The sequence below is a fragment of the Vicia villosa genome, unplaced genomic scaffold (genome assembly GCF_029867415.1).
Source record: "Vicia villosa cultivar HV-30 ecotype Madison, WI unplaced genomic scaffold, Vvil1.0 ctg.002577F_1_1, whole genome shotgun sequence".
NCBI lineage: Eukaryota > Viridiplantae > Streptophyta > Magnoliopsida > Fabales > Fabaceae > Vicia > Vicia villosa.
The window spans coordinates 305,602-326,020 of NW_026705974.1; the positions used below are offsets into that span (position 1 = coordinate 305,602).

Sequence of the window (20,419 nt, forward strand, 5' to 3'; positions counted from 1 at the left end):
TCTCTCCCATTCTCACGAAAACGATGGTGCGGCGGCGATGAATTTCATTCTCCAGTCGAAGCTCACCAACGCCACCGTACGCGCCTTCATCTCTCCAAACCAAGGTCCTCAATCAAATTGGCTCTCAGTCTATACCGCTCAATATTCAATCGAGATTTAACAGAGGAATTGGGATCTAATCGAAGCTTCATCGTATTTTACGACCCAAAACGAAAAGGATTAAGCAAACATGATCGGAACAAGGTGTGAATGGTACCTGAAGCGTGAATCGGCGAAGACCGTCGAAGAAGGCCGGGAGACTCCAAGTTGCGAAGGCGAAATAGACGCGATACTCCTTCAATCCCGGTAGCTCCTCTTGCTCTATTCTTTTTTCTCTTTTTCGATTCTTCTTTTTTTTGTAATTTCGGTGCTGTGAGTGATTGAGAGCTGAGAGATGATGATTAAAGGTGTGATGGAGGTTTAGCTCGCTGCTTAGAGCTTCAGATGTTGAAGCTCTAAGAGTTGTTGTTTTGAGCGTATGGTGGTGGTGAGGGTGGCAGTGAGAGTGTTTGAACTGAGGCTTTTCACTTCTTTCTTCAAAGTCTGCAAGCGAGACAATGATGAAAGCTGATAGTGCTTAGGTCTTTTCTAGGTGTCCCTTTCTGAGTGGGTGGAGCTGACTATTTATACAGCAATGATTGGGCAATGATTACGAATCCTTGAGTGTGGGACTCGGAGTTACAACTTGCAATGCTTTTTCTAATTTCTTGAATGTGGGACTTGCATAATTACAACATAGTTTTCAATTCCTTGAACGTGGGACTAATATGAACTTTGGCTCTGCAGGTTTCTTGATGGTGAAGAGTGATACCAATGTGGAGCTGCTTGTTTGTGTGGCAGAATTTCACGTATGGATTTTGTTTTTTTCTGTTATGTTATGTATGGCTGGTTGCTGTCTTCCTTTTCTTTTGTGTGTGAATATAGATTGAATGGCATGCTGTTTTGGATAAAGGATTGATTTGAATGGAGTGCTGAATTGTGATTTTACGCGTATGCAGCTGTTACGAATTAGTAGGTTTATTTTTCTCTGTGTTCTGATGGTAATGCAGCCCTGCTGTTAGTTAGAGTTTGGCTGTTTATAAGTTACTAACTGCAGGTTTTGTGTAGGTTTGAATGCGGTTGTTAGTGGTTAGGACTGGTATTTGTTCATAGCTTGAAGAAGAAAGAATAGCAAGACACAAAGGGCCGGGGCAGGTTGTTTATTTGTCAACTGAACTAGTTCCCGTTGGCTGCAGCGTGAATGAATGGAGGTCGAGCTGAATGAATGGTGTATGTAGAATCCTGCTGAATACTTTTGGAGTGCTTGAACTCATCCTTGCGTTTTGGCATGTATGCATTAGTGTCTGTTCATTTCCTTTGCCCCTGTATTGAATGTGCTTTTCTTGCAGGTTTTCAAATATTTGAATTGGGGTTATGGTGAGCTGAATCGGACTCTTGTGCAAGTCTATGATGACGAGAAAACACGTAGGGCTCCATCTGTTAAATGCTGCGAGCTTGAATATGGTATGACTTATGTAGGATATATATGGAATGGAAATGCTTGTGGTTTTATGAATCAATATCTGGTATGTTATGATTGTCACGTTTCTTTGAAATGGTAAGGTATTTACATGATGGGAATGTACGATGGATGTTTGAATATGTGATGTTATCTATATTTTTGCTTTGAATTTTTCAATGGTTGACTTCAAGTCTGAACTGGTTTTGAATTGTATGTACAGGACCATTTCAATATGGATTGTGGATTGGTATGAGGAGAAGTTCTGCTGATGAAAGCGGTTATTGCTGAAACGGTTCATGGTATTGGATCTCTGTTAGTTATCTGAAAGCTAACTTGTATTGGTTGTTATGAATGTGTATGTATGAGTTTATATTTTGAAATGAATATACAGAATGAATTTGGTTTTAAATGTGCAGGTTTATGTCAAATGGAACTATGGAGAATGGTTCTAAAAGATATGGATTACTTGATCATAAAGCTAGTTAACATTGTGGTGAAAATGAGGCGGATCTAATTTATGGAGTCAGCTGTTGTTTTCTTTTTGTATAGTTGAATTTCGCAATGGACTTGAAATTTGTAATGGATTTGGAATTTCGTAACGGAACTGAATGTGTACACTTTGTTTATAACTTAGAATTATAGTGAAATGCTCCTCTTTTGGATGACATGTTTTCTTTGACTTTGAAGTAGAATTTATTGGATTGAATGAACATACTGTATGAATTATGGATGATCCTATTTGATTTTTAAGATTCTGAACAATCCTTGAATTGAGATGAGCTTGCATTTCTTCCAGCGAGTCACTGTTTGGCTCTTTTTGTTGATTTGAGCTTGAATTTCCTCTTCAAATTTGCAAACTTGGATGATAACCATATGATGACAAGATGAAAGCCCACAAATATTTTTCATGAAAGACTTAGACAAAAAATCACCCTCCCATGGTTGACTTTGATCAAAAGTCAAAGTTTTTGCTCAAAACCTTTTAAGCATTAGAATGATGCTTCAAGTATGTCTAATCTTCTTGTGAAATCCCAAGTTCAGAGTACACCAATCTTTAATTAATAAACCAAATGAATTCCAAAGATGAGAAGATCCCCACGTCGTTCTCACCTTCTAAGGTCGACCGGTGAATGCAAGCATATAAACACATCTCTATTCATAGTCAATAAGCACATACTTCATGTCTTTTGATCAGAGCCCAATAGAATGACTTGAATCACAAGTAAAATGCCTTGATTGAGTAGTTTCTTAACGAGAGTGAGAGCTTCAAAGTAATATAACAACCTTAGCTCTTCAAGATCCTTGATCCCAGTGCCAAATTATTGATTAATGAATGCATGAATCATGTTAACGTCCTAATGGAGATATGTACATGAATGAAAAGCCTAAGCCAGATGAAAGTAAAAGGGTAGGACAAATTTGGGGTATGACAGGTTCCCATGAAGTACCATGAATATAAGTTGTGCTTAAATCCTTCCCCTTGTATAACAAACTCTCCTTACTCAAATCTCTGATAAGTTTCTTAGTTTTGATTTTAAAAATATATATGGATTTTATTCGCTCTTTCTCCCATTCCTTTTGGAAACAATAAAGCGCGGTGGCGACTCTGTTTTAAACAAATGAGCCAAGTCGTTCCCATTGCTTTAGTTTCACCAATTTCACCGCTACAAATATTATTTGTACAATCAAAACATATCCTTGCACTAAAAGGAATATGTGAACCTTTTGGAGTAATAATAACAACACCAGCCCCATGACCATGAACGTTAGAAGCTCCATCAAAAACTAAACCTTATTGAGATCCAGCTTCAGGTCATTCTTCTGGTAATGGCTCGTCACAAACTCAAGCTCTCAAATACATCACATCCTCATCTGGGAAATCCATTCTGCTAGACTGATAATCCTCAGTCGGTTGGTGAGCAAGGTACTCTGCCAACATGCTACCTTTCACAGCTTTTTGAGCACAATATTCAATATCCTATTATGATAACAACATCTGCCATCGGGCGATTCTTCTAGTTAACACAGGATTTTCAAATATGTACTTGATTGGATCCAATTTGGAGATCAACCAAGTGGTATGATTCAGCATGTATTGTCTCAACCTTTTAGCAACCTAAGCTAAAGCACAACAAGTCTATTCAAGCGACGAATACCGAAACTCATAATCAGTAAATTTCTTACTCAAATAGTAAACGACATACTCTTTCTTTCCTGTTTCATCTTGTTGACCCATCATACAACCCAAGGAAAAATCTAACCCAATCAAATACATAATTAAAGGTCTTCCTTCAATAGGAGGTAGCAAAATATGAGGTTCAAGCAGATATTACTTGATACTGTGAAAATCCTTTTGACAATCCTTGGTCCACAAACATCCCTGATTTTTCTTTAACAACTTGAAAATCATCTCACAGGTAGCAGTTATATTGGTGATAAACCTGAATATATAATTCAAACGTCCGGGAAACCTCTCACTTGTTTCTCAGTTCTTGGTGTTGGCATCTCGAATAGCTTTGACTTTATCAAGATCTACTTTGATTCCTTTCTGACTGACAATGTAACCAACAACTTTCCAAAACGGAGACTAAAAGTACACTTGTTTGGATTCAAATAAAGACGATTCTTCCTCAAACGCTGAAACAACTTCAGTAGATCCTCCACATGCCCTTCCTCTAATTAAGACATGGAAATCATGTCATCCACATATACCTCAATTTCTTTGTGCATCATTTCATGGAAAAGGATATTCATGGCCCTCTGGTACGTCGCACCTGCATTCCTCAATCCAAAACGCATTACTCTGTAACAGAATGTTCCCATGGTGTGATGAATGTGGTTTTTTCCATGTCTTTCGGCGCCATCTTGATCTGGTTGTATCGTAAGAAACCATCCAGGAAGAAGAAACCCTCAAAATTTTCCATACTATCTACCAACATATCAATGTGAGGCAGAGTAAAATCATCTTTAGGACTGACTTTATTCATATTTCTATACTTAACACACATGCAAACTTTCATCGTTAACGACACCAAACTCTTGTTCGCAATTCTATAGTGTCACATGCAAGTATGCATGTTGGAATTGTAGCATGTGATAAATAAAAGAATATAGTACCCACAGGAAGTGCTACTATGCAGACATGAAGTTTTGTCTTAACTCTATTTTCCATTTTAAGCATACGTAGGCAAAAAATAATAATGATTGTTGGATTTCAGTCCAACTCTCTTATATTATGAGAATTCAGTAAGAGACAATATGTTGTGAAAGTGATAATAGAAGTATATTTGAGCTATGATTCGTATATATATATATATATATATATATATATATATATATATATATATATGTTAGTGTGTTCATGTGCTGATGAAGTGTAAAGTCGTGACATGCAAGGTCAGAAGGATATAAACGTATATCTCTGCAACAATCAGTAGCATATATAAAAGGGCATGGAAAACAAATCTATGAGCTCCACTAGTAACCCTAATATATGTTTATTAAAAGTTCTGAGTTCCTTAATGATTGTAGTTACTTATGTCTAAGCAACTAATTTAAGTGAACATATCTATCCTACTCTTCCAATCACTTTTACTCATGAAGTCCACTTGTTGTTGGATCTCTCACAACAACAAGCTTGTAAATATATCTAAGGTGATCAGTCAAAGAAACAAATATTAGAAATATAATACATGGTAAATCATGCATTAGTCACACTCATTTAACATAAACACACTTATATATTAACTTCACATAAATCAACTAAAAGGAGTTTAGCTCATGGTGAGCTGAGTACAAACAATGAACAAGATTCTCAAAAGAATCATCTTAGAACAATAAGTTGCACAAAAGATAATAACTTAAGAGAGGCTTAAAGTAGAACTTGAGATGGCTAAGTTTTCAAGAAACAACTTCAGTCGTACTAGTGTTCATCAACAAGCATAGAAAGAAATGGGGAGAGAAACTTTAACACACTTCCTCAGCAAACTTTAGGAAATTATATCTTTGTAACCAAAATATGCTGACCTTTTTTCAAATGATTCATCTAGCTCCTTTTATAGACCAAGAAAACTGGGGTTTCTATTGTGTTTTGGATCTTAAGCCTTGGATAAAGAATCACCCAACACAAGGGATCCTAAACGTCTCTTTAGTAAGAACAAAAAGGGCTTCAGTACTAGCCGTTAGTAGTGGGGGAACAAGGTGAAATGAGCAGACTGTCACAGTAGGCGGCGCAGTAGTGTACTTTTTGTAGAATTTTGTCTTGCAACGCTGCTTGCTTCCACTTTGTGTTTGAATATTTTCCCTTCTCATTTTTAGTGCCCAATACACTTCTTCCCTCCAGTATGATTACTTCTCCTCTTTTATATTAACTTACACTTTATTCCCTTACGAATTAGACTTCCTTCCTCACGGCATACTTTCTGACTTGCTTAGTCATGCCTCTTCATGCCTCTTTGCTAACTCCTGCATTAAAAAAACATTAAACCAACAAAAGGGAGCACCTAATGTGCTCCACACTAACTAATCTAACACATCAAATAAACATAAAAACTAAACAGATTTAAAATAAAATAACATTAAACTAATTACTAACAATGCATGTATTAACTCACAAAGTATGGGTTTACACACCCCTAAATTGAACTATCACTTGTCCTCAGGTGATTTGACAAGAAAATGCATACATAACATGTTAAGCAAACCTCCTACTGGTTGCTAGACCCATATCTTAACCTAGAGTTTTTCTATTCAGACGTTTTAGCTCAAATGGGCACAACATATGCAAAAGGCACATCAATGATCGACTACTCACCAGGCTATAGAACACCTCATGTCATGACAGAAGTCTCCTCTGAGGTTAACCAGCCTGTTTTAAACTCTTGTTTCCTTTCTCCTGTTGTCCAAAAATCAAACCAACAGCTTGAAAGGGTTGTGAGTTTATTGTTTTATAAACCTACACCTAGGACCTACACATGCATGCTTATTTTATTCAAAATCATTTTTGTAAGTGCCTCATCTTTTCACTAGACGGGATCTCACTTGTAATGAGTCCAACCTGCTTATTATGACGAGACAACTTATTATTCCTCCTGTTTCAGGAACATAAATTTATTTGCAATACTCTTCCAGTTTCGGGCAAGAGAGTTTTTATTTAGGAGTGCTTTTTTTGGCCCTTACCTACTGCACACATTTGTGTGTTTATTTGCTAAGTCATGCAGTGTTCCCGGAGTGTTACAGTTCTTATAACTATTACATCATTTACCCCATTAAGAATTAGTTAACTTCTATTTTATAATTAAACTCAAATCAACTATTTTACATAATTTGGTTACCTAAGAGGCTACTTAAGTCATGACAAGTCTTGTCTCTTATCCTGAGAGCAGTGTCAAAATCCTCCTCAAGTCTATATTTCTAAGTTAGTTTAAGTCTTTTAAGAGCCTAAGTTTATTTACAGTCTGCTCTCAGAGGGAATGTCACATTAAGTTTCTCTATTTTGTTTTTATGATTGACAATAATTATTTTTAGCATTAAACATGAAAACAAACTAACATTTCATCAATAAAAAAAGGCTGATAAAGCCTACAACACACAGAATTAAAAAAAACTTAGCAAAAGGCTTCTACATCCATTTAGGGAAAGGGGAACAAATTGAAACAACAAAAGATGATTGATTGGTAAGATAAGGTGGGATAGAAAAGAGTCGTGGTTGTACCCACCACTCCCCCAAACTTAAAGTATGAACAGGGTCTTCACTGCTTACCAACTATCCTTTACGCATGTTGCTCCTTCTGGTAGGGAGACTGGGCTTGCCTTGCCTCCTGCTTACCAACTATACTTTACGCATGTTGCTCCTTCTGGTAGGCTTGACAATCTTCTTATTTTTATCAGCCTCCTTCTTGGTAGGATTTGGAGATGGGGACTTGGATTTTTCACTTTCAAATGTGTCAGAGACTTCTGGAATCTCTTCCACAACCTTGTTTTCATCAGTCTTGACCTGGACTTTCTTTGGAGATTTTAGTTTTTCCAGAGCCTTGCCTGGAGTCTTATTTTTAGTAGTTATCTTTGCTGGTGGAGGGGTGTTACTTTGATCATCTCCCTACGCCTTTTTGGGAGTCACAACCTTCACTGTCTCAGAAGTATCTTTAGCCTGATCCAATTCTTTCGAACTGGCTGAAGATCATTCTCCTTCTTCCTCCTCCTCACCTGATTGCTCCTCTTCTCGAGCAGACTCTTCCTCCTCATCAGCAGACTTATCTCCAGAATACTCCTTCATTTCCTCATCTCTAGATTTTTCAGTTCCTTTCTCCTATTTAGTTGAAGAGTAATAAGCAGCCACATCATCATCTTTCTTCCCTTGTTTGTCATCCTTGAACTCCTCCTTCTCTTTGTTTTTGTTCTTCTCCTTATTCTTCTTCATCTGTCAAGAGAAGGGATTTTGCCTTTTTAGACGCTTCAGCATCCATCTCCTTCTTATGCTTGACAACTTAGTTAATCAACACATCAATATCCAACTCAAGTCTCTTAATAACTTCCTTCTTTCCCTTCTTTTTGTTCTTTTCTAAAGAGTTATCCAGAGTCACAACAGTTGCAGACTCACTGGGTTTCTTCACCTTCCATACTTTCCCCACCTTCTTTCCTTTCTTTTTCTCACTCTCCTCAGTGTTGGTAGCTTTTTCATCCTTCTTTTTCTCCATCCCCAATATGTGATTTGGGAATGGAGGGCCTTCTTCACCACCGTCCATTATACGGTAGAAACGCTCTCCCCTTATTTTATTAATTATCTCCAGAATCTGTTTGTTACTTCCTTCAACTTTCCCTTCATCAGCCAAGTGATGTCTTGCCTCTTCTCTCTTTCTTGCCTTGGGCATCATAAGCAACTGCAGGCTCGCCTTGTCGAATGCAGCTGGAGTTGAGCACACCTCATCAATCTCTTTGTGCTGAAGACCAACCTTTAAGCACAGGGCAGTGATGAGGCAAGTAAAATATAGTATCTTGTCTGTCTTTCCAGCGCATGCCTTAATCTCTTGAACAATGAACTTTCCAACATTGACATCTTCTCCCGCTGTGATGTAGTGTGAAATTATGGTATGACAGACTCAGGATGTTACTCACGATATCAAGACATCTGAGTACTAGGACAATGAGTACTGGGACCATGTTAGTTATGTCAACATAACCAGATTGTAAACTTCACTGGTTCTGTAATAGGACAAGCTAGTAAACTTGTTCTAGATGTTAAACACGTGTTACAACATCCAAGACTGAACAAATAATACATTGCAGAAGATCAATTCATAGACCCTCAGCAAACCTCCTGTCTGCGATCTAATCACTTAAAACTACCTGTGTTATACTTTACCTAAGACTTTCCTAGGTATGAGGCCCCCCTTAATTCCCTTTATCAATCAAAATCTGTGATACTCTTGGCAAAAATACTGAAGACACTCTTCAAGACACAATACTTGATCCTGCTTCACAACTTTCAATCAAGAACATAATACTCAACTCTTACCTATAGGTTTCAAGTAAGAACAATAACTTCTCTTACCTACAGGTTTCGAGAAGGACATGGCAGCCATCCCACAACCTGGGTGGTCTACCTTTACAAACCCTAATGACTATATTATTATTATTCTTGGTTTGCTTACAAAACTAGGTTACAAAGGTTTCTTTTTATAACCTATTCCCAATTGGACTTGGGCTCACAATCGCAACATTACTAGCTGTTACAAATCAGCAGATATCTTCTGCTAAAAGAAAGGTCTTCAATCATAAGTTTCCAAATTTATCTCCTAAATTAGAAACTTCTGAATCTTCCATATTCTGATTTGATTCTTCAATATTCTAACTTGATTCTTTTGACCTTTAAATCTGCGCCACATAGGATTACATAATATTCCTTAAAATATTCTGTATCTGTTGAGTATCAGACTGAATCTTCATGTTCCAGTTCTGCAGGCGCTATGTCATGAGTTGATGTCATGACATTCCAAATAACATCTCGCTTTTGTACCTATTATGTTCTTTTATATTTTCAAGACTTATACATTCTATTACATTTTGCTGCTATTATATATTAGCCAAACATAAATGCCAATCAGCCAATAAAAACTACAACAATTTCCTCATCTGGCTTATTTCGGTTAAAATTATACATACATTAAAAATTACATATGAAGTAAAACATAACTTCAAATTTCAAGACAACAAAGAAGAACAGATCTTTTACATTCTCAGAATTGGTCTTATGTTCTTCAAAGCTTCACATCATACTCTGTCTGCAAATATTCCTTTGTTTCTTTCGACAGAAGCAGAATCAGAAACTCTCCCCCTTTTAGCCATAATATGACAAAGATAGAACCGATGTCATAATATGCAGTGGAACATCTTCATGCAACACTAGTGTACATGAGGAAGACGATGGGAGACAGCCTTTATCTTTGAGGAACAATGGTGGCATAAGAGAACCCTTACTCAATCTTCAACTAGAAACCAAATCCTAGCTTAAAGTCTAAGAGAGAACATGGATGAAATCTTACCATCACTCCTCGTAAATCAGAACACAAATCACAATTGTGTTCATAACTAAGATCACAAATCACAACAACAAAAGATCCTATACAAAAGGCTGTATACGGTGGAACACTTTTGTTGAACTCACAGAAAAACTCATGACAGAAACCAATAACTTCCCCAGCCCGTGTTTTTCCATGTCTTGCCAAAATTTGGCATAGGAACCCATCACAGTACCAAACCCAGACAACACTTATTTGAACACACACGAAGGACATATTGAGAGAATTTGATTCTTGCAATCTGTGGAGATGCCAATTAATAGTCATTTGAGATCATAGGAAATAGTGATGGTTTGGTCTTGTTTAACGGTCAAACGGTTTATTGGGAAACAATTCCAAAAGCAATAACTTTTCCAAAGCAGTTTTTGATTGTTTCTTCTGATAGGAGTTATCTTTAAAATCAACGCATGCATAGTCAAAAATTACACTTTACACCGTCCATTGATGCGTATAGATAGTATCAAAAAAATTTCCTAGTTTGACTTAGTAGATACTATGTCTTTAAACATGTCATGACATCCTGTCAGACATTGTCACCTTTTATTGCTTATCCACACAGACCAAACCTCTTAAACTAACCTTGAGAGAACCATCCAAATAAATAACCGCCAAAAAGGAACTAATAACTCCCCCTGTCCAAGATAACCTGTGCTTCTTCAAGCAAAAAAAGTTGCACTAATGAACGAAAACATAAGACTCATCTTCATGTTTTCAAGAGCTCACTCTCTGTTCAGCAAACCAGTTGAACACACTCATTGTTGCACTCTTTCACTTATTAACCACATATGCTCTTCACACACTCCTGAGGGATCTAACAATACAAGTAAGCTCCATATATTTAGATCATCACATCTTCCCTTGACATGAACAATGTTCCTTCTGTAGATGATCACTTGACATAACATGAAAACACAAAGAGATTGCCACATTCTCAACAAGAAGAACTGCCACGTCTTACACTTTTGTTGAGCATAATCTCACCATGTTTATTTTAGATACATGGTCTATTAGGTCAATACAACTTCTCACTTCCATGTCTGCAACAGTATACTCTTTCATCAGCTTTCTCCCCCCTTACCCTTAGTTGATGCACACGAGGAAGAAATTACAAGCCATTCCCCCTCAACTTGAGAGTTGGCACAACTTACACACCTTCCTCTCCTAGAGCATGAGAGGTGACTCAACTGCTAGACTCACTCACTTGACATATCCATATACAAGTATAGAGAACAAGATCTCTACATTGGATGACTTAGAACACAAGAAACACTTTGTGTTCATGACTCGAAACAAGATTCTAAAGTTTAAAAAACTACCTTTACAAAACAACTTCAAAGAATGACCTCAGACTTAATAATGTCTGAACACTACCCTTGTACCCTATGCTTGTCACACTTTAGCAAATAAAGCCTAGACTCTATACTTAACTCATATCCGAAAGAAGAACATGAGAGACTCAAACAAGACTAAAAAAAATGAAGCGGAAAAGACTCTAGAAACCTGAGCAATTTAAACAACATACCTGGACTTTATCCAATGTCTTGATCAAGTGATGTTATTTGAATACGAACTGCATCAGGTGGACTTGTGCAATGGTTGGAACATGCACTATATCAGAACAAGTGATATACACCTTCAATACATGTTTTTATACGATAATATGAAAAATGATCCTTGCTGGTTTTCAATGATAAAATGTGTCTTGAGTTATGTTCTGACATCTTGTATGACATTGTTCTTCTGGCTTAAAGATTAGTCTTTGAAAGACTTTCCATTTTATTAGAAGTAGAATAACATTGCCCTTGATGATCTCTATACTCTCTTACCCCCCTTGGATATACAAATTTAGGACATCTTTGATGTTTATTCTTGAAACACCCTTCATTTGTAGTTTGTCAGGGTTTCCAAATTTAGAATCTTCAGTTTGCTTGCTACACTAGATTCAGATTGCCACACTCATCAACTTGAAGTAGAAGAAACTATAATTGTCTACCCATAAATCAATCTTCAGCAGATAAGTCTGAACCTTATCTTTCTGGTGTCTTCAATAGTAGTGATTATGTATTTTTATGTAGAGCTTTTTCTAAATCACTTACTTCTTATCTTCATACAGTTATTGCAAATATCCAGCTCCCATCAAGATATTTAACATTATCTGTATGCTTCACCAGATACCATTGCCACACTTCCTAAACTTGTGAAGATAACAGTGAACATTAACATTTAGTTCACACTAGTCCTTGAATACACAACTGGAACTTATATTCAGACTTCTCATCTAATAAGTACTAAGTCTCCCGTCAAAGTACTCATTAGTTCCTCAGTAAGATTTACTACTCACACTAGTTCATCTTGACTGATTTCTTCTTCACAGTCTTGCATCCAGGTTCTTCACCTAATAAGTACTAAGTCTACCATCAAGGTGCTTATCGGTTAGTCAGTTAGAATTTACTACTGACACTAGAATATTCTGACTAATCACCTCCTTGCTTACTCTTGGCAATAAACACAAAAAATACTGAAGACCTTGAGATGATGTTGTAACATATGATATGACATCATCCTTTATGGTTCTTGGTTAACATCTCTAACATCTAATTCATAGCACTTGGGGTGGAAACAATAGAGTATAATAATCAACAACATCCAGATATATCAAGGAATAGAATAGCCAACATCTCAATAAGCTTTTCTTCAGACTTTCATTCTGATTTTGAGATGATGGATGCCATAGTCTGTACCTATAAAGGAGATTCCCTCATTTAGGTTTCTGGAACTGATTCTGTTATGGCATAACACTGAATTAGTCAGATTCTTCTGAGCCATCTGACTTCCTTGAAAAAAAATACTACCCTTTTAAGATAACAACTAGGGCAGTCAACATTCGTGACCATATTTCATTGTGGTTGAGACACAGTATTCAGCTCCAACAACTTCTCTATGGTTATGAATAACATCCACATATCTAGTTCCTTTGATCAGAAGCAGATATCAGACATAAGCTCATTTTGATTTAAACACAAAGGATCAGAAGGGAATATCTTCACGAGACTTCTTTAGCACTGAGCTTTTACTTCTAAACTCCCATAAATTAAGATTTGGAGTAGAAGTACATGTTGACTGTGTCCTGATCAACCATCACAAAGCAGATGTCTCCTCTTCCAGATCTGGAGTAGGTTCCAAACAAATGTACTCACACTACATTAGTTCAGAACCAGAACATCTTGTCTTTAACTGGTAGCTGCATACCAGTACCACATCAGTTCCATCTCCTTGGAACACATCATCCTTGAAGCTCTTCAAGGTTCACACTTACAGATGATTATGAATATCATTGATCATTTGATATTCATCATCTCTAATGAACCATGCCATTTTGACTGGACTTAAGAGATTACCCAAGTATCTTTGACACTTTAAGTATAGCTGTATGGTGCTGCCATACATTCTGTTGAATATAAATAACCCTGGAATATTTCTTTTACAATAGGGATTGCACCAGCGGCTATGCAGCGGAAAATAGCCATACATCAACAGAACTTACACTATACTTACTCCATGAACCAATTATAAGCATGACATCCAAGGATTGAATGTAAATCAACCCTGCAAACTGTTTGCTTCTGCACTAAGCAACAGACTAGACCTAACCAAATTCCTGACCTGATAAAACCACATAGGCACAGAGGTTCCTTATCAACATCTTTACTCCCACGTGAAGTTTTTGATACTTTTCTTCCCTGTACATAGATACAGGCTGAACAGTTCAATTCAAGTTCTTCACTCCCGTATGAAGCCTTTGGATTTAACTATCTTTGTTCCATCATCAATATCTCCTTTCATCAAGAAGCCATAATAGCTCTGGTCAGGTTGGTCTAATCATCCACGCGAAGGTCCTTCCTCCACTTCAAGGGCCCATTAAATATGAACACTCCTTGTTCAAACAATCTTCTACCTTCAGCACAACCAGGGATCTTATCCAGAAACAGACAGGATGCCTGCTTTGATACCAATTGAAATTCTGGTATGACAGACTCAAGATGTCACTCATGTTATCAAGACATCTGATCTGTTATCAGCTTATCAAAGGCAGCACAGAATGGTCCCCAATTTTTTATTACCCCTAAGAGGAAGGAGTCCATGAGTACTGGGAGCATGTTAGTTTAGTCAACATAACCAAATTGTAGACATCATTGGTTCTGTAATAGGACAAGCTATTAAACCTGTTACTGATGTTAAACACGATGTTACGACATCCAAGACTGAACAGACAATACATTGCACAAGATAAATAACATAGTGAATTGTTTACCCAGTTCGGTTCAACCAACCTACATCCGGGGGCTACCAAGCCAAGAATAAGTCCACTATAATAGAATCAATTCATAGACCCTAAACAAACCTCTAGTCTGCGATCTAATCACTTAAAGCTACCCGTGTTATATTTTACCTAAGACACTCCTAGGTATGAGGCTTCCCCTCAATTCCCTTTATCAATCACACCCTGTGATACTCTTACCAATAGTACTGAAGACACTCTTCAAGACACAATAGTTGATCTTGCTTCACAGCTTTCAATCAATAACATAATACTCAACTCTTACCTACGGGATTGAGTGAGAACAATAACATCTATTACCTACAGGTTTCGAAAAGGACACGGTAGCCATCCCACAGCCTAGGTGGTTTACCTTTACAAACCCTAATGACTACATTATTCTTATTCTTGGTTTGCTTATAAAACTTGGTTACAAAGGTTTCTTTTTATAACCTATTCCCAATTGGACTTGGGCTCAAAATCGCAACATTACTAGCTGTTACAAATCAGCAGATATCTTCTGCTAAAAGAAAGGTCTTCAATCATAAGTTTCCTAATTTTTCTCCTAAATTAGAAACTGCTGAATCTTCCATTTTTTGATTTGATTCTTCAATATTCTGACTTGATTCTTTTGACCTTTAAATTTGCGCTACATATGATTAGATAATATTCCATAGAATATTTTGTATTTGTTGAGTATCAGACTAAATCTTCGTGTTCCAGTTCTGCATGTGCGATGTCATGACATTCCATACAGCATCTTGCTTTTGTACCTATTTTGTTCTTTTATATTTGCAAGACTTATACATTTTATTACATTTTGTGGCTATTATATTTTAGCCAAACATAAATGCCAATCAGCCAATAAAAACAACAACACAGTGCAATAGCGTGAGCCTTGCTTTGTTGACAGTTTCATTGTGTGTTCTTGCCTTGATAAAGTGTTTGATTAACTAGTACCATGACTTAGAATCTGGTGTTAAATCCATCCTATTCACTATGTTTTATCCATAAGAGTCTACCCAAGTTGTTCCTTCATTGCAAAGAGATTGCATGAACACTTCATATTTATCTTCAGATGTTCTCTGTAGAATTTCGTGATATAAGCTACCAAGGTTCTCCATCCCTAACATCATGTTGATGGTTTCTTCAAAATAAGAGACACTTATCACTCTTACCATAACTTTGTTCTTCTTGCTGCTCATCATCACATTGGCATACAATTCTTTCACCATTTGAGTGTTGTATGGACCTGCATGCTTGCACCACCTTGACCATTTTTTCTCCTTGATCAATGATCCAATGCCTTTAGGAAGACCTATGTTGTCGTCTTTGCATTTCAGAATGAACCCTCGTTCAGAGAGGAGAGCTCAGCTTGAAATGTAGTTCATGAACCTAATCCTTGCTTTAACATTAATGAATGTTGCTTCAATGTCACTTCCATCTTCATCAGAAACATCAACAATTGGGTTTGTGTTATTTCGAGCAGCATTCTTGGTTCGCACATGGGTGGCGGAAGCTTTCATGGTGTTTGAGGGTTTGTGAAATTCATCGGTGATTTGGGGAGAAAAGGGGTAGAAAAAGAGAGAGAGAGAGAGAGAGAGAGAGAGAGAGAGAGAAAATGACTTAGGAAATTTTTAACGAAATTGGTTTTGAAAGTTACTGTGGGAATAATGAAGGAGTGATAAGTGGTTTATAGGGAAGTGGGGGGTTGAGTGAGTAGGGTGGCGGTTTGGGATTATGAGAGGTTGAAAGTTATGGAATTACGTGTTAATAGAGGGAGAAATTTGAATTTTATAATAAGTGGCAAGAAGTGATACGGACAGACCTAGGGCATAGTGAGTGGTTTTGTAGGTTATGATTTTTCTTCAAAAACGTGCAAGGCAATAAATGCCCATGTCCGTATGACATCACCACTAACACCGATACAGTGCCACCGGCGTGACCCTTGCTTATCCCTCTGAATCACGTGCCCCAAGTATTTTCCTCTTTTATGCTAAGTCATAGAGACTCAGTATTTTAACATCCTATCCTTTCCATTGAATCACCTTCGTAGGCTAGACAGCGCATGCCTCTGACTCCTTTTCACTTTAAAAACAAAATAACTAAAAGACAAAAAATATTAATCTAGGGTGCCTCCCAGTATTTCTATTTTAAAGTCTTATAGCCTGACCTTAGCATAAATCAAGTGGATTCGAACAAATCAACAGTGATCCTTCCATTATCCAAGGATTAACCATGATACATCTTCACTCTTTGACCATTAACTTTGAAAGATTCGCCTGTTTTTTCATTTAATAGATCCACATCCCCATGTGGATAAACTTTAATCAATTTGAAGGGGCCGGACCATCTAGATTTAAGCTTTCCTAGAAATAGTTTAATCTAGAGTTACATAAAAGAACAAGTTGGCCTTCATTCAATTCTCTTTAAAGACACTTCTTGTCGTGCCACTTATTGGTCTTTTCTTTGAACACTTCCGCACTTTCATAAGTAAATAATCTATGTTCCTCAAGCTCATTGAGTTGCAACATTCTTGCTTGGCCAGCCTTGGATAAGTTAAAATTGAGAGTTTTGGCGGCCCAAAAAGCTTTGTGTTCGAACTCAATAGGCAGATGAAACGCCTTGCCATAGACAAGTATGTATGGAGACATGCTTATGGGTGTCTTATAGGTTGTATTGTAAGCCCACAAGGCCTCATCTAAATGCCTAGCCCAGTCTTTTCTAGATGGATTCACCACTTACTCTAAGATTCCCTTTATCTCCCTATTGGAGATCTCAGCTTGTCCACTGCATTGTGGATGATAGGCTGTAGCAACTTTGTGTTTCACTCCATACTTAACCATTAGATTTTCAAAACATTTGTTGCAAAATAGAGTTCCCCCATCGCTAATGATCACTCTAGACGTACCATGTCTAGAAAGAATATTTTTAACCAAAAATTTGGTAACTACCCTAGCGTTATTAGTGGGAGTTGCTACTGCCTCAATCCATTTGGACACATAATCCACAAACACTAAGATGTATAAATTGCCAAAAGAGGGAGGAAACGGTCCCATGAAGTCAATGCCCCATACATCAAAAATTTCAATTTCTAAAACGTTTGTTAAAGGCATTTCTTGCCTCATGGAAATGTTCTTCACTCTTTTGGCATCTATAACATTTTTTAACATACTCATGAGCATCTTTAAAAAGAGAGGGCCAGAAGTAACCCGATTGTAAAACCTTAGCTGCAGTCTTGCATCCACCAAAGTGGCCTCCATGAGATGCTTCATGACAAGAAGGCAAGATTTGTCTTGCCTCTAGTTGATCCACGCAGCTCCTCATTAATTAATCAATACACTTCTTATATAGGATGGGTTCATCCAAAAAGTAATTCCTTGTCATGTGAAAGAACCTCTTCCTTTGTCATGAGTTAAAGTTTGGTGGCACGACTCTCCTAACCAGGTAATTGACCATGTTTGCATACCAAGGAGTCACACCATCTGTTATTAACAAAAATTGTTCATCAGGAAAAATTTCTTGTATCTCCCCAGCATCTTTGTCATGAACTTCTTCTAGCAGTCTTGATAAATGATTAGCTACCAGATTCTCCACTCCTTTCTTATCTCTTATCTCTAGGTAAAATTCTTGCAGCAACAAAACCCATCTGATAAGCCTTGGATTAACATCCTTCTTAGCAATGAGATACTTTATTGCAGCATGATCCATATACACAATCACCTTGGTGCCAACCAAGTAAGTTTCGAACTTGTCAAAAGCAAATACTACAACTAGTAGCTCATTTTCAGTGGTAGTGTAATTAATTTGAGCGTCAATCAAGGTTTTACTAGCGTAGTATATAGTGTGAATACACTTTGTCATGCCTCTGACCAAGTACAGTGCCAATTGTAAAGTCACTTGCATCACACATCAATTCAAATGGCTTCGTCCAGTCTAGAGCTTTCACTATTAGAGAAAAGACTAGAGCCTTCTTTAACAACTTGAAAGAGTTCATACAATCCTTACTAAAGACGAAGGGAACGTCATGCTTTTGATCCATTTCACCATCGTCTGTCTAGTTATTCCTCTACTATCGAGCGTGACATATGGATCCTTATTCCATATACCTTATGAGAGTCTGGGTCTATGTCTCACGAGTACCAAATCAGAATTCTACCGTGGGCTTCGGATCACCTTTGTCCCACACATGTCAGAAAAAGGATGACTCACTCATCTTATGTATGATAGCGATATTGTGGCATTATACCCGTCTGGTAGTACTAACATGGTGGTCCAACTCCGAGGCCATGTATCCAGGTAACCTACCTCAGTGGCGTATAACGATCTCCACATGTATCCTATAGTCACAACTGACAGGTGTTTGAACAGGCCTCCAATGGTTCATCGTTCCTCAAATCCTCCCAATCAAACTCCTCAGGATGCTAAAACCTGAGAGTGCTACACATTCAAGGTTTACTTACTCGGAAGGCAATAAGCCAAGCACGAAGATTTGAGATTCCAGCTCGGACTGCTATACCATGCGCGTACTCACTTGTCTAACGCGTGCATAAGAGATTCTAAGGATAAACAATTTCGAATAAGAATACTATGGTTTTGATCGGTCACCAATTTTACTTATAGTCCGTCAATTATCTGATAAAAATCGGTCATTTCGGTAACATGGTTGTTTGTTTGTTTTTTGTTTTAATTTAGTTCTTTCATATTTTTCAATTATATGTTATTTGTAATTTCTAGTAGAATAGTTGTTTTTGATGCTTATTTTGGTAGTAATTATGTTTCAGGTTTATGAGGTAAAGTCCATAAGAAGAATGCAGAGCCAAACAAATGCGAATAAAAGTAAAAATGAAGATATGGCGCATACAGTGGCCTGACACGGGTACCAGTGTCACGGGACACGACCCGTGTCAGGAAGCTAAAGGAAACAAAAGAGAATGGAGCAGTCAGTGGCCTGACACGGGTACCCGTGCCACAAGACACGACTCGTGTTAAGAATTCTAGGACGAAAGGAAATCTAGGACATTGACAGAGGTCCAACACGGGTGCCCATGTCACAGGACACGACCCGTGTTGGCAGGCGCGAGCAATTTTTCCAGTTTTATATTTTTAAAGGCCTCAACTTCATTAAGGGTAGTTTGGACTTTTCGCATGTTTAGAACGTGAATCAGCACTACTTAGACCTAATTCTGATGAGGAGTGAGGCATCTTGGATCATTGGGACAGAAAATTACAGAAGAAAGGAGAGCGAGCAAGGGTTTTGGGGAGGAGATCTCAAGAGCAATAGCAATTGAAGATCAAACAAATCCAGAATTTCTTATAATGTTTACATCTATCTTTGTAGTTTTTTTAAACACTATGAGTAGCTAAACTAATTTATGTTAGGGGGATGTCCCTGAATCGCGTTTATGTAATGAATCGAATTACCGTTGTTTTATGACTTTGAAGTTTTATGATATAAGTTTATATTCAAAGTGTCTAATGCTTCTTTCTATTGGAAAATAGATTTTTGATTTATGGTTAAGGTCAGGGCGGACAAACCACTTTAATGCTTTTTGAATAATAACACTATCAGTAAATCGCTTAGGAATGAGGGTTTAACTATAGTGATCGTCTATTCTTGTTTATGTGCATACGGTTCTTGATACAAAATTGAGTTGTTAAGGAATTAAAATCTCAATTGAGTATCTAATGATTTTCCGCTAAGGAATAAGGGAAAATAACTATTGAGAATCGATACTTAATCATATTAACGAATCTTTCATGAAATAGCGGTTACATGTATTACAAGGCGGTTCATACATCTACCCTAGCATGTCTTCTCTTACTTTTTACAAAGTCCAGTTTTAAATATTGCTTATTTCAAATTATTGTAATCTTTATTCAACCAACCAAATCAACCCCATGTGCTTTTTGTTCAATTGAATTCTTGTCATAACTTATATTACCACAGCAGTCCTCGAGATCGATACTTTAGGAATCTCCACT

At 37.3% G+C, this 20,419-nt stretch overlaps 1 long non-coding RNA gene across 1 annotated transcript; it reads left to right on the top strand.

Annotated features, from left to right (window-relative positions):
- The first annotated feature begins 1,173 nt into the window (after positions 1-1,173).
- Positions 1,174-2,038, top strand: LOC131639283 (uncharacterized). Its single transcript, XR_009294915.1, has 3 exons — positions 1,174-1,308; positions 1,428-1,839; positions 1,957-2,038. It is a non-coding gene; the product is annotated as an uncharacterized LOC131639283 (long non-coding RNA).
- Positions 2,039-20,419: the final 18,381 nt, after the last annotated feature.